Source organism: Schistocerca cancellata, chromosome 7, assembly GCF_023864275.1.
Source record: "Schistocerca cancellata isolate TAMUIC-IGC-003103 chromosome 7, iqSchCanc2.1, whole genome shotgun sequence".
NCBI lineage: Eukaryota > Metazoa > Arthropoda > Insecta > Orthoptera > Acrididae > Schistocerca > Schistocerca cancellata.
In genome coordinates, this window is record NC_064632.1 from 5,978,170 (window position 1) to 5,993,617 (window position 15,448).

A 15,448-nucleotide genomic window follows, 5' to 3' on the forward strand; every position below is an offset into this window, starting at 1 on the left:
ATGAGGTCTAGGTCCAAGCACAGTACTGTGGCACGCTAATTACTTTGTAAGAGATCAGGAGATGGGTTCGAGAAATCAATAGGAGCATTAGTGGCTAGATTTCCTAAACGATCGTCTAAAGGATTTTCAGTGGTAGTGGTTGCTGCCTGTTTCTGAATACCTATCGTTGCAGCTAGTACGAATTCATGTCTGAGGAGACGTTGAAATTCGTTGGCCAAATACCAGTTTCCTCAAACTTTTCATTGCGGTTCTGATGTTCGCAGGATACACAGAAGCTTGCCTAAACAGGGGTGAGATTTGCCACGAAGTGACAACTTCCACAGGACTCGATCTTAACGCCTTTCTCACTTCGTCTTCATAAGCTCACGGGTTTCATAAATGCTGCAACCAGTAGCTGAAGTATATTCGAGCAATACGGCGGAAGGCACAGTAAAATAATATAGTTATTGCGAGCTAGTTCGATCACCACAAATTTTATGGCGTGAGTCACATGCAGAGGAGAATCAGAACAGTATTATCTATCAAAGCATTAGAAAAGTCGCTAAGTCTGTGGGACCAGAATAAGAATATGACGCTTGTCATCCATTCAGTTTCATGAGCTTCGGCCTAACGTCCTGCTGACAAACCAAACGTGAATTCTTGCTGTTTTCTTTTCCTAGTACAGCTGAGCATGGGAGGTATGTGATACGTGGTACTTACTGTAATTAAGGAAAACGTGGAAGGGAGGACCCACCAAAATAACTTTCTTTTCGCACTACCTGCTTATTTAAAAATATATAAACTGATTTTACAGATAATCGAAGCAATCAATAAAATGCACAAGATATTCGAAATTATTACTGTTTTAGCATACCCACAAGCGCCGGAACGAAGAAGAAGAACGCAAGACCAGAGAATGCTGTGAAATACGTAAGCCAAATAGCCCGCTAAAAGGACTGCGCTGCACCAGGAGCGAACTCTGCAACACGTGGATATGAGCGCCGCTCCTGCCAGACTCGGCCGGACATTACTGGAGTATCAGGGTGGCCTAGCAGCGAGAACTACGACAGCAGTTTCTGGTGACCATATCCATTAATTACCTGAACGCTGTGTGTAACAAGCACTCGGATTTATGTTGCTTGTCACCCATCGCTTGTGACAACTTTGTACATTAAAGTTAAGTCAATCTGCTTCATAGAAACCAAAAACTATTAATGTTTTTACTTGACTTGTTGTATAGCTTTTCGAGAACGCAGCATACCTTAGACACCCTAACGAGACGAGTGGGCAAGCCAAAACAATTAACTTATTAGATTCAGAAGAAGCTCGTCTTAAAGCTACAAGCGGCAGACTCCCAGTTCTAGTATTGAAACCGTGATTAGATGCAATTGTGTATCCTACGTACACCCCCAATTGAAATGCCCTCTATTATACATAGACACATGAATTTCACTACTGGCCATTAAAATTGCTACACCAAGAAGAAATGCAGATGATTAATGGGTCTTCATTGGACAAATATATTGTAGTAGAACTGACATGTGATTATATTTTCACGCAATTCGGGTGCATAGATCCTGAGAAATCACTACACAGAACGACCACCTCTGGCCGTATTAACGGCCTTGATACGCCTGGGCATTGAGTCAAACAGAACTTGGATGGCGTGTAGAGGTACGGCTGCCCATGCTGCTTCAACACGATACCACAGTTCATCAAGAGTAGTGACTGGCGTATTGTGACAAGCCAGTTGCTCGGCCACCATTGACCAGACGTTTCCAATTGGTGAGAGATCTGGAGAATGTGCTGGCCAGGGCAGCGGTCGAACATTTTCTGTATCCAGAAAGGCCCGTACAGGACCTGCAACATGCGCTCGTGCATTATCCTGCTGAAATTTAGGCTTTCGCAGGGAACGAATGAAGGGTAGAGCCACGGGATGTAACACATCTGAAATGTAACGTCCACTGTTCAGAGTGCTGTCAATGCGAACAAGAGAGGACCGAGACGTGTAACCAATGGCACCCCATACCATCACGCCGGGTGATACGCCAGTATGGAGATGACGAATACACGCTTCCGATGTGCGTTCACCGCAATGTCTCCAAACACGGATGCGACCATCATTATGCTGTAAACAGAACCTGCATTCATCTGAAAAAAAAAATTACGTTTTGCCATTCGTGCATCAAGGTTCGTCCTTGAGTACACCATCGCAGGCGCTCCTGTCTGTGATGCAGCGTCAAGGGTAACCGCAGCCATGGTCTCCGAGCTAATAGTCCAGGGAGCTGCAAACGTCGTCGAACTGTTCGTGCAGATGTTTGTTGTCTTGCAAACGTCCCCATCAGTTGACTCAGGGATCGAGACGTGGCTGCACGATCCGTTACAGGCATGCGGATGAGATGCCTTTCATCTCGACTGCTAGTGATACGAGGCCGTTGAGATCCAGCACAGCGTTCGGTATTACCCTCCTGAACCCACCGATTCCATATTCTGCTAACAGTCATTTTACCTCGACCAACGCGAGCAGCAATGTCGTGTTACGATAAACCGCAATCGTTATAGGCTACAATCCGACCTTTATCAAAGTCGGAAACGTGATGGTACGCATTTCTCCTCCTTACACGAGGCATCACAAAAAAGTTTCACCAGGCAACACCGGTCAACCGCCGTTTGTGTATGAGCAAACGGTTGGAAACTTTCCTCATGTGAGCACGTTGTAGGTGCTGCCACCGGCGTAATCCTTGTGTGAATGCTCTGAAAAGCTAATCATTTGCATATCACAGCATCTCCTCCCTGTCAGTCAAATTTCGCGTCTGTAGCACATCATCATCGTGGTGTAGCAATTTTAATGGCCAGTAGTGTGTATAATAATACAGTCTGACAACACCATTAAGAAGTTCTGACCTAGAACAGGAGAGGCTGTCGAGCTTGGCTAGCACGTGGATGCATGATCATCCGCCGAGTGCTGTTGGCGACCGGCGTGCATTCAGCCCTTGTGAGGCAAATTGAGGAGCTACTTGACATAAGTAGCGGCTCCGATCACGAAAACTGACTACAGCCGGGAGAGCGTTGTGCTGACCACACGGTCCTCCATAACCACATCCAGTGATGTCTATTGGCGGAAGATAACATAGCGATAAGTCAGAATCGTTGGGTCTTCCGAGATCTGTTTTATAACAAATAGCATATTAATTGGCCTGAGCCTGACAAAAAATCTGAACTTACATGACTTAAGTGTAATCAACTATGCTTATAGCTCACTTGTGTGCAAGGAGCATTCTGTCCTATGTTTTCAGCTTAGCTAACAAGTTCAAAACGAAGAGTAGTCGTACTTTATGTAAAATGATGAACTACGACTTTACGAAAGGCAGCAACTAATTGACCTTCTGTTCTTAAAAAGGATGCAAAGGAAGACGGGGAGTACTGCTCGCCGTATTCACGGAATAATTTACTAATGATCGTAGAAACAACTAAAGAAAATGTACGTATTTACTTTTAAGAAAAGCGTACTTTTAGCAGAATTGTTCAGTACTGATTTCGAAGTGCATTTAGAATTAAAGCTGTAGAATCGGAAAAATGAGGGAACGGAAATTGGAATGTCCTTGAAAATATCTGCTCATAAAAACATACAATAATTTCGAAAATATAATTAAACCACAATGACACACACACAACAGACTACAGAAAATGTACGAGTACATAATTCGGACAATTCGATAGACGTTGACCGAATGAAAATGTGATGAACTGAAATGCCCTCCCTTTCGGAGTGGGTGATGTAAAACCGATTATGTACTGTGCATCGTAGGTCTGGCATTTCACAAAGCCACACTGCCACATCTCAGCATGGAAAACACACTGTAAAGGCCTGAAAGGCCATGAAATTCTCCAGTTCAAGCAATGCAATACGAACATGAAAACAGACACGCTTTATTACCACAACATCTTCGAGTGCCCAGCAGATTTGGATCTGAATTGTAGACTCATTTTACATGACCATACAGCATCTTAACCGTACCTCAGCGTCCCACTCGACGTCATCGACTGACTCTACCAGACTAACAAGTTCGTCCTTACCAAATACGGTGTCCACCGTTCGGCCACAGTCCGCGCTTAAATATCAATGGTTCGTGGAACCGTGAATTCCGAGTGTTTCTTCCCGAACGCCTTACTAAATGTGCCAAACACCGTTATGTCTGCAGATATCTCGGTTCAGAACACATCTTGGATTGTACCTGATACACGCGAAATAGCTTCAATAGTGTCAGATGTGACATCTTTCACTTCATAAACCTTGAAGCTTCGTAACTTTCACGTTACTGATAACAGGAAACGTTGAAGATGAAAATATTAGAAAGGTGACTCTTTCTGGAGCTTCGTTTTTCTCATTGTAACATCATAATAGATCGTAAGAAGGAAAACTGGCGTTCTACGGATCGGAGCGTGGAATGTCAGATCCCTTAATCGGGCAGGTAGGTTACAAAATCTAAAGAGGGAAATGGCTAAGTTAAAGTTAGATATAGTGGGAATTAGTGAAGTTCGGTGGCAGGAGGAACAAGACTTCTGGTCAGGTGACTGCAGGGTTATAAACACAAAATCAAATAGGGGTAATGCAGGAGTAAGTTTAATAATGAATAGGAAAATAGGAATGCGGGTAAGCTACTACGAACAGCATAGTCAAAGCATTATTGTGGCCAAGATAAATACGAAGCCCACGCCTACTACAGTGTTACAAGTTTATATGCCAACTAGCTCTGCAGATGACGAAGAAATTGAAAAAATGTATGATGAAATAAGAGAAATTATTCAGATAGTGAAGGGTGATGAAAATTTAATAGTAATGGGTGACTGGAATTCGGTAGTAGGAAAAGGGAGAGAAGGAAACGTAGTAGGCGAATATGGATTGGGGCTAAGAAATGAAAGAGGAAGCCGCCTGGTAGACTTTTGCACAGAGCACAACTTAATCATAGCTAACACTTGGTTCAAGAATCATAATAGAAGGCTGTATACATGGAAGAATCCTGGAGATACTAAAAGGTTTCAGATAGATTATATAATGATAAGACAGAGATTTAGGAACCAGGTTTTAAATTGCAAGACATTTCCAGTGGCAGATGTGGACTCTGACCACAATCTATTGGTTATGACCTGTAGATTAAAACTGAAGAAACTGCAAAAAGGTGGGAATTTAAGGAGATGGGACCTGGATAAATTGACTAAACCACAGTTGTACAGAGTTTCAGGGAGAGCATAAGGGAACAATTGACAGGAATGGGGGAAAGAAATACAGTAGAAGAAGAATGGGTAGCTTTGCGGGATGAAGTAGTGAAGGCAGCAGAGGATCAAGTAGGTAAAAAGACGAGGGCTAGTAGAAATCCTTGGGTAACAGAAGATATATTGAATTTAACTGATGAAAGGAGAAAATATAAAAATGCAGTAAATGAAGCAGGCAAAAAGGAATACAAACGTCTCAAAAATGAGATCGACAGGAGGTGCAAAATGGCTAAGGAGGGATGGCTAGAGGATAAATGTAAGGATGTAGAGGCTTATCTCACTAGGGATAAGATAGCTACTGCTTACAGGTAAATTGAAGAGACCTTTGGAGATAAGAGAACCAATTGTATTAACATCAAGAGCTCAGATGGAAACCCAGTTCTAAGCAAAGAAGGAAAAGCAGAAAGGTGGAAGGAATATATAGAAGGTCTATACAATGGCGATTTGAGGATAATATTATGGAAATGGAAGAGGATGTAGATGAAGATGAAATGGGAGATATGATACTGCGTGATGAGATTGACAGAGCGCTGAAAGACCTGAGTCGAAACACGGCCCCCAGAGTAGACAACATTCCATTGGAACTACTGACAGCCTTGGGAGAGCCAGTCCTGACAAAACTCCACCATCTGGTGAGCAAGATGTATGAGACAGGCGAAATTCCCTCGGACTTCAAGAAGAATATGTTGTTGTTGTTATTGTTATGGTCTTCAGTCCTGAGACTGATTTTGATCCAGGTCTCCACGCTACTCTATCCTGTGCAAGCTTCTTCATCTCACAGTACCTACTGCAACCTACATCCTTCTGAATCTGCTAAGTGTATTCATCTCTTGGTCTCCCTCTACGATTTTTACCCTCCACGCTGCCCTCCAATACTAAATTTGTGATCCCTTGATGCCTCAGAACATGTCCTACCTACCGATCTCTTCTTCTGTGGACCCCCTGCGGGTGCGGGGTAAGAATAGGCCCGAGGTATTCCTGCCTGTCGTAAGAGGCGACTAAAAGGAGTTTCAACCGTTTCGGCCTTCCATGTGATTGTCCCACTTGGGGTTTGACCTCCATTTTTCAAAATTCTACAGGAGTACGAGCCTTTTGGGGAAGGACGCCTTACCTGGTGTACCACTGGTCCTCAGTGCACTAAGATGGCACTCAGCATTGTACTGGCGTTGTAACCATACCCACTATTCCTCAAATTGGGCCTAAACGCCTGATGGGTTGTACAAGTTACGCCCATAGTGCGTCCCCATCTGCACCTACGAGCCTGATGGACTTTCCATGGCACCCGAAATCCAGCACGGTAGCCAGCCCGTTGTGGTGGGGTCGTCATGTACCCTCTAGGTTGTAGCCCCCTGACAACACAGGGATCGTACTGCCGATACCTGAGCTGCACCCTCCCCACGTCGGCCAAGGAATAGATGCCCGTCTCCATGGGGCATCAGGACTCCCAGCATCGGTCATCCTGCCAGGTGGCCCATGCTGAGGCTGGGTGGCGCCCGTGGGGAGAGCCCCTGGTCGGAGTGGGTGGTATCGGGGCGGACGTTTCGCAGATGAAACGTCAACACGTATCAGGTCGCTCTGCGGCCGAGTCTTTCAAAAGAAAAGTACTGTCTCTAGTTCTGGTTCTCTCGCACTTTCCTCCTTGGCCACTCCCTGGGAGGAGGAACAGGCCCGCCGGCTTGGAGCAAAGTACTTCCCCCGCTATTGGGTCTGTTCTCGAACCGATGGGGGGACGTTCGCCACCTCCAAGCCCATGTTATTTGTTCAGCACATTGAAGACATCTTCGGGGAAATCGAGGCTCTCAGTAAGATGCGTTCGGGGTCCGTTCTTATAAAGACCACCTCCGCCACACAGTCGGCGGCGCTCCAGGCGTGCGACCGCCTCGGGGACATCCCAGTGTCCATTGTCCCGCATCTGGCACTAAATAGGACGCAGGGGGTTATTTTTCATCGGGACCTCCTGCTGCAATCTGATGAGGAGCTCAGGGCCAACCTGGAGCGCCGAGGCGTGCATTTCGTCCGGCGAGTCCAGCGTCGCCCCAAAGACCGTCGCATCGACACCGGGGCCTTTATCCTCACCTTCGAGGGGGACGTTCTCCCGGAGAAGGTAAAGGTGATGTGCTACCGGTGCGACGTGCGATCTTACGTCCCGCCTCCTATGCGCCGTTTTAGGTGTTTGCGCTTTGGGCACATGTCGTCACGGTGTGAGGCTGAGCCCCTTTGTGACGATTGTGGACGTCCTCTTCATGAGGAACATACATGCACCCCACCACCTCGGTGCGTTAATTGTCCTGGCATCCACTCGCCTAGATCCTTAGACTGCCCCACATATCAGAAGGAGAAGAAGATACAAGAACCCAAAACTTTGGATCGTCTCTCTTATCCTGACGCCAGGTAGAAGTATGACCGCCTCCATCCTGTGCCGTTGACCACTTCGTTTGCCTCAGTTGCGTCCACTCCTTCTGTGGTATCCTCACCCCTATCCTGTCCCCCCTCTGCCTCCTCCCCCCATCCGGGGTCTCTGCCTCCGCCTCCCAAATCCCTCCCTTCCAAATCCTCCTCCCCCGTGGCCCCTGCCCCTTCTGCCCCAGGGGCCACCCTTCCTCCTCCTCCTCACCCCCCCACCGCCTGAGAAGCGATCCTCTTCTCAGGCGTCCATCGGGGAAACGTTCGCGACCCCAGCTTCTGAGGTCCGGCGTTCCAAACTGGACCCCGCACGTGAGGACCTTCTTTGGGTCCAGCCCAACATCCCTGTGCCTCCACAGACTTCCAAGAAGGCCTCCAAGAAGAGGTCTCTCTACCCCTCTCCACCCCTGACGCTCCACCCGTGAGGCCCTGCTCCCGGCCGTCCTCAGTTTCGCCAGGACGCTCTGCTGCCAGGCGCTCAGCTGGCCTCTCGTCGCAAATGATGCTGCCCCTCCTACACCACCAGGGACAGCGGCCGCAGCTGGCGACGACTCGATGGATCAGGATCCGCCTCCCGCCGGTTGTAGCGTTGTTCCCTCGAAACCTGGCCCTCTGCGGCCGTCGAGGTGACCAGCTCTTCCCCCGTCTCGTTCCCCCTCTTCTTTGACTAGCGATGGCCTTGTTACATTGGAACATAAGAGGTATTCGCTCTAATCGGGAGGAATTACAACTGCTCCTTAGCCTGCACTGTCCGCTCGTCCTTGGTCTCCAGGAAACCAAGTTGCGCCCGACTGACCGTATTGCCTTTACCCACTATACCTCGGAGCGGTATGACCTCACCCCTGTGGACGGTATCCCAGCTAGTTCGGGACGATGTCTATTACCATCCCATCCCATTGACCACCCCACTCCAAGCAATAGCTGTCCGTATTACTCTTTCTGCTTTTACTTTTTCCGTTTGTACCATCTACACTCCATCGTCATCCACCTTTAGTCGGGCTGACATGATGCACCTGATTGTTCAGCTTCCTCCGCCGTATTTATTGTTCGGCGACTTCAATGCTCATCATCCCCTTTGGGGCTCTCCTGCATCCTGTCAAAGAGGCTCACTCTTGGCGGATGTCTTCAACCATCTCAATCTTGTCTGTCTCAATACTGGCACCCCAACTTTCCTCTCGGACTCTACTCATTCCTACTCCCACTTGGACCTCTCGATCTGTTCTACCACTCTTGCCCATCGGTTCGAGTGGTATTTCCTTTCTGACACCTATTCGAGCGACCACATCCCCTGTGTCGTTCGTCTCCTGCACCACATCCCATCCCCATGTCCTTCTAGCTGGAACATACCAAAAGCCGACTGGGGTCATTACTCCTCCCTGGCGACATTTCCGGACCAAGATTTTCTCAGTTGTGACAGTCAGGTCGAATACCTCACGGCTGTTATCATCAATGCTGCTGAACGTTCCATTCCTCGTACTACCTCTTCTTTACGTCGCGTTTCTGTCCCCTGGTGGAATGAGGCTTGTAGAGACGCTATCCGTGCTCGACGACGTGCTTTACGCACCTTTCGCCACCATCCTACGTTGGCGAATTGTATTGGATACAAACGACTCCGAGTGCATAACCGTAGAGTCATCAAAGACAGCAAACAAGCTTGTTGGGCCTCTTTCACCAGCTCCTTTAACAGAATGAGATTTTCACTCTGCAGCGGAGTGTGCGCTGATATGAAACTTCCTGGCAGATTAAAACTGTGTGCCCGACCGAGACTCGAACTCGGGACCTTTGCCTTTCGCGGGCAAGTGCTCTACCAACTGAGCTACCGAAGCACGACTCACACCCGGTACTCACAGCTTTACTTCTGCCAGTACCTCGTCTCCTACCTTCCAAACTTTACAGAAGCTCTCCTGCGAACCTTGCAGAACTAGCACTCCTGAAAGAAAGGATATTGCGGAGACATGGCTTAGCCACAGCCTGGGGGATGTTTCCAGAATGAGATTTTCACTCTGCAGCGGAGTGTGCGCTGATATGAAACTTCCTGGCAGATTAAAACTGTGTGCCCGACCGAGACTCGAACTCGGGACCTTTGCCTTTCGCGGGCAAGTGCTCTACCAACTGAGCTACCGAAGCACGACTCACGCCCGGTACTCACAGCTGTGAGTAAAGCTGTGAGTAAAGCTGTGAGTACCGGGCGTGAGTCGTGCTTCGGTAGCTCAGTTGGTAGAGCACTTGCCCGCGAAAGGCAAAGGTCCCGAGTTCGAGTCTCGGTCGGGCACACAGTTTTAATCTGCCAGGAAGTTTCATATCAGCGCACACTCCGCTGCAGAGTGAAAATCTCATTCTGGAAACATCCCCCAGGCTGTGGCTAAGCCATGTCTCCGCAATATCCTTTCTTTCAGGAGTGCTAGTTCTGCAAGGTTCGCAGGAGAGCTTCTGTAAAGTTTGGAAGGTAGGAGACGAGGTACTGGCAGAAGTAAAGCTGTGAGTACCGGGCGTGAGTCGTGCTTCGGTAGCTCAGTTGGTAGAGCACTTGCCCGCGAAAGGCAAAGGTCCCGAGTTCGAGTCTCGGTCGGGCACACAGTTTTAATCTGCCAGGAAGTTTCAGCTCCTTTAACAGTTTTACTCCCTCTTCTGTCGTCTGGGGTAGCCTGCGCCGTCTGTCGGGCATTAAGGCCCACTCCTCGGTACCTGGCCTGACCTCAGGTAATGAGGACCTTGTTGATCCTGTGGCTGTCTCCAACGCCTTCGGCCGGTTTTTCGCGGAGGTTTCAAGCTCCGCCCATTACCTTCCTGCCTTCCTTCCCAGGAAAGAGACAGAAGAGGCTCGGCGACCTTCCTTCTACTCGCTGAATCTGGAAACTTATAATGCCCCCTTTACTATGCGGGAACTCGAACGTGCGCTTGCACTGTCCCGGCCCTCTGCTCCGGGGCCACATGGCATTCACGTTCAGATGCTGGCACACCTTTCTCTGGCGTGCAAAAGCTTCCTTCTTCGTACCTACAATCGCGTCTGGACCGAAGGTCAGGTCCCGATGCATTGGCGTGACGCCGTCGTTGTTCCTATACCAAAACCCGGGAAGGATAGACACCTTCCTTCTAGTTACCGCCCCATTTCTCTTACAAGCTGTGTCTGTAAGGTGATGGAGCGCATGGTTAATGCTCGGTTAATCTGGATTCTTGAATCTCGACAGCTACTCACCAATGTCCAATGGGGCTTTCGTCGCCACCGCTCCGCTGTTGACCACCTTGTGACCATGTTGACATTCATCATCAACAACTTTTTGCGAAGGCGCCAAACGGTAGCCATGTTCTTCGATTTGGAGAAGGCTTATGATACCTGTTGGAGAGGAGGTATCCTCCGCACTATGCACAGGTGGGGCCTACGCGGTCGCCTGCCCCTTTTTATTGATTCCTTTTTAACGGATCGAAAGTTTAGGGTACGTGTGGGTTCCGTATTGTCCGACGTCTTCCTCCAGGAGAACGGAGTGCCTCAGGGCTCCGTCTTGAGCGTAGCCCTTTTTGCCATCGCGATCAATCCAATTATGGATTGCATTCCTTCTAATGTCTCAGGCTCTGTCTTTGTCGATGTCTTCGTGATCTACTGCAGTGCCCAGACAACATGCCTCCTGGAGCGCTGCCTTCAGCGTTGTCTAGACAGCCTATACTCATGGAGCGTGGCAAATGGCTTCCGTTCTCTGAAGAGAAGACGGTTTGTATCAACTTTTGGCGATATAAAGCGTTCCTTCCGCCATCCTTACATCTCGGTCCCGTTGTTCTCCCATTCGTGGAAACAACTAAGTCTCTAGGGCTCACGTTGGCCAGGAAACTGTGTTGGTTTCCGCATGTCTCTTATTTGGTGGCCCGTTGTACACGTTCCCTTAATGTCCTCAGAGTTCTTAGTGGTTCATCTTGGGGAGCGGATCGCACTGTCCTGCTTCGCTTGTATCGGTCCATAGTCCGATCGAAGCTGGATTATGGGAGCTTCGTCTACTCGTCTGCTCGGCCATCCCTCTTACGCCGTCTCAACTCCATCCACCATCAGGGGTTACGTCTTGCAACCAGAGCCTTCTACACTAGTCCTGTCGAGAGTCTTTATGCTGAAGCTGCCGAATTACCATTGACCTACCGGCGCGACGTACTGCTTTGTCGGTATGCCTGCCGGCTGTTGTCTATGCCCGACCACCCCTCTTACCAGTCCTTCTTCGCCGATTCTCTCGACCGTCAGTACAGGTTGTATGTGTCTGCCCTGCTGCCCCCCGGAGTCCACTTCCGTCGCCTGCTTCGACAATTGGATTTTGCCCTCCCTACCACCTTCAGAGAGGGTGAGAGACCGACACCACCTTGGCTCCAGGCTCCGGTTCATATTTATCTCGACCTCAGCTCACTCCCAAAGGAGGGTACTCTGGCTGCAGTGTATTGCTCACGGTTTGTCGAACTTCGTGCTCGACTGGCCTGTCACACCTTCATTTACATCGATGGCTCCAAAACTGACGATGGTGTCGGCTGTGCCTTTGTCGTCAGGGCCGCCACCTTTAAATACCGGCTCCTCGACCAATGTTCCAGCTTTACGGCCGAGCTTTTTGCTCTCCATCAGGCCGTTCAGTATGCCCGCCGCCACCGCCTTTCATCGTATGTACTCTGCTCTGACTCACTCAGTTCTCTTCAGAGCCTTGGAGCTCCTTATCCGGTCCATCCCTTGGTTCAACGGATACAGCAGTCCCTCCATTCTTTCGCTGATAATGGTTCTCCTGTCCGCTTTCTGTGGGTTCCCGGGCATGTAGGAGTGCCTGGGAATGAGGCTGCGGATGCTGCGGCCAAGGCTGCAGTCCTCCTGCCTCGGCCAGCCTCCCATTGTGTCCCGTCATCTGACATTCGTGGGGATGTTTGTAAGAGGCTTGTGTCGTTGTGGTTGGATGCTTGGTCATCCCTCCAAGGAAACAAGCTCCGGGCAGTAAAACCGATCCCAACTGCTTGGACCACCTCCTCCCCACCATCTCGGCGAGAGGAGGTCCTTCTGACCAGGTTGCGGATTGGGCATTGCCGGTTTAGCCACCGCTACCTGCTCTCCGGTGACCCAGCCCCGCAGCGCCCTTGTGGTCAGGCATTAACAGTGCGCCATGTTTTATTGTCGTGTCCCCGCTTTAGTCAATCTCGTGTTGTCCTGTCCCTATCATCTACTTTACCGGATATTTTAGCTGATGACGCTCGAGCAGCTGCTCGTGTTCTGCGTTTTATAACTTTGACTGGCTTGTCCAAAGACATCTAACTTTTTTACTTATTTTATCCGCATCTTTGTCAAGCCTTTCTGGTGTCCCCCCTCCCCTTGAGTTTTACTAGATTCCCTGTGCTCTAATAACTGTGACTGGGCGCTAATGACCTCAGTACTTGAGCGCCCTTAAACCCCAACAAAAAAAAAAAAAACTCTTCTTCTCGTCAAGTTGTGCCACAAACTCCTCTTCTCCCCAATTCTGTTCAATACCTCATCATTACTTATGTGATCTACCCAACTATTCTTCAGCATTCTTCTGTAGCACCACATTTCGAAAGGTTCTATTCTCTTCTTGTCCAAACTAGTTATCGTCCATGTTTCACTTCCATACATGGTTACACTCCATACATATACTTTCAGAATCGACTTCCTGACACTTAAATCTATACCCAATGTTAACAAATTTCTCTTCTTCAGAAACGCTTGCCTTGCCATTGCCCGTCTACATTTTATATCCTCTCTACTTCGACCATCATCAGTTATTTTGCTCCCCAAATAGCAAAACTCCTTTACTGCTTTAAGTGTCTCATTTCCTAATCTAATTCGATCAGCATCACCCGACTTAATTCGACTACATTCCATTATCCTCGTTTTGCTTTTGTTGATGTTCATGTTACATAATTCTTTTAAGACACTGTCCATTCCGTTCAACTGCTCTTCCAAGTCCTTTGCTGTCTCTGACAGAATTACAATGTCATCAGCGAACGGTAAAGTTTTTATAATAATTCCAATGCCAAAGAAAGCAGGCGTTGACAGAGGTGAAAATTACCGAACTGTCAGTTTAATAAATCACAGCTGCAAAATACTAACGCGAATTCTTTACAGACGAATGGAGAAACTGGCAGAAGCCGACCTCGGGGAAGATCAGTTTCGATTGCGTAGAAATGTTGGAACACGTGAGGCAATACTGACCTTACGACTTATCTTAGAAGAAAGATTAAGGGAATGGAGACCTACGTTTCTAGCATTTGCAGACGTATAGAAAGCTTTTGACAATATTGACTGGAATACTCTCTTTCAAATTCCGAAGGTAGCAGGGGTAAAATACAGGGAGCGAAAGGCTATTTACAAGTTGTAGAGGAAGCAGATGGCAGTTAGAAGAGTCGGGGGACATAAAAGGGAAGCAGTGATTGGGAAGGGAGTGAGATAGGGTTGTAGCCTCTCCCCGATGCTATTCAATCTGTATATTGTGCAAGCAGTGAAGGAAACAAAAGAAATGGTCGGAGTAGGTATTAAAATCCATGGAGAAGAAATAAAAACTTTGAGGTTCGCCGATGACATTGTAATTCTGTCAGAGACAACAAAGGACTTGGAAGAGCAGTTGAACGGAATGGACAGTGTCTTAAAAGAAGTATATAACATGAACATCAACAAAAGCAAAACGAGGATAATGGAATGTAGTCGAATTAAATCTGGTGATGCTGCGGGAATTAGATTAGGAAATGAGACACTTAAAGTAGTAAAGGAGTTTTGCTGTTTGGGGAGCAAAGTAACTGATGATGGTCGAAGTATAGAGGATATAAAATGTAGACTGGCAATGGCAAGGAAAGCGTTTCTGAAGAAGAAAAATTTGTTAACATCGAGTGTAGATTTAAGTGTCAGGAAGTCGTTTCTGAAAGTATTTGTATGGAGTGTAGCCATGTATGGAAGTGAAACGTGGACGATAAATAGTTTACACAAGAAGAGAATAGAACCTTTCGAAATGTGGTGCTACAGAAGAATGCTGAAGATTAGGTTGGTAGTTCACATAACTAATGAGGAGGTATTAAATAGAATTGGGGAGAAGAGGAGCTTGTGGCAAACTTGACTAGAAGAAGGGATCGGTTGGTAAGGCATGTTCTGAGACATCGAGGGATCACAAATTTAGTATTGGAGGGCAGCGTGGAGGGTAAAAATCGTAGAGGGAGACCAAGAGATGAATATACTAAGCAGATTCTGAAGGATGTAGGCTGCAGTAGGTACTGGTAGATGAAGAGGCTTGCACAGGATAGAGTAGCAAGGGGAGCTGCATCAAACCAGTCTCAGGACTGAAGACCACGACAACAACAACAAATATTATGTCCTGAATGGTACAAATTGTCAGTTGCAGATCTTAAATATGGTAGGTCTGATCAGATCAAAAAACAACAGTATATACCAAGAGTAAAATTGATAACCATTCAGTTGGCGGAGCCACAATTGAAAGAACACCTTTACGTAAATAAATCTGCGAATTACTTAACTGGTAAATTAGCCACTTAACGCTTCAACATTTTACACGAGTTAGAAACATAACGAAAAATTTAAAAAAATTATGGAGAGCTGCAGCCGGCGCGCAGTGATTAAGGCACAAATAAAGTAATCGGCGTGCTACACGAGACTGTATTTTGCAATGGCGTATTGGGGTCGGAAAGATTAAGTGGTGCAGGACCATATGAATCCGGCTGGCCGTTCAGTCGAGAGCGGACTTGGCTCCGCTTTCGGACGCTTCGCCCGCTTTATCAACTATGCAGACGTCACCAAAGTCGCCTGAAAAAAAACACAAAT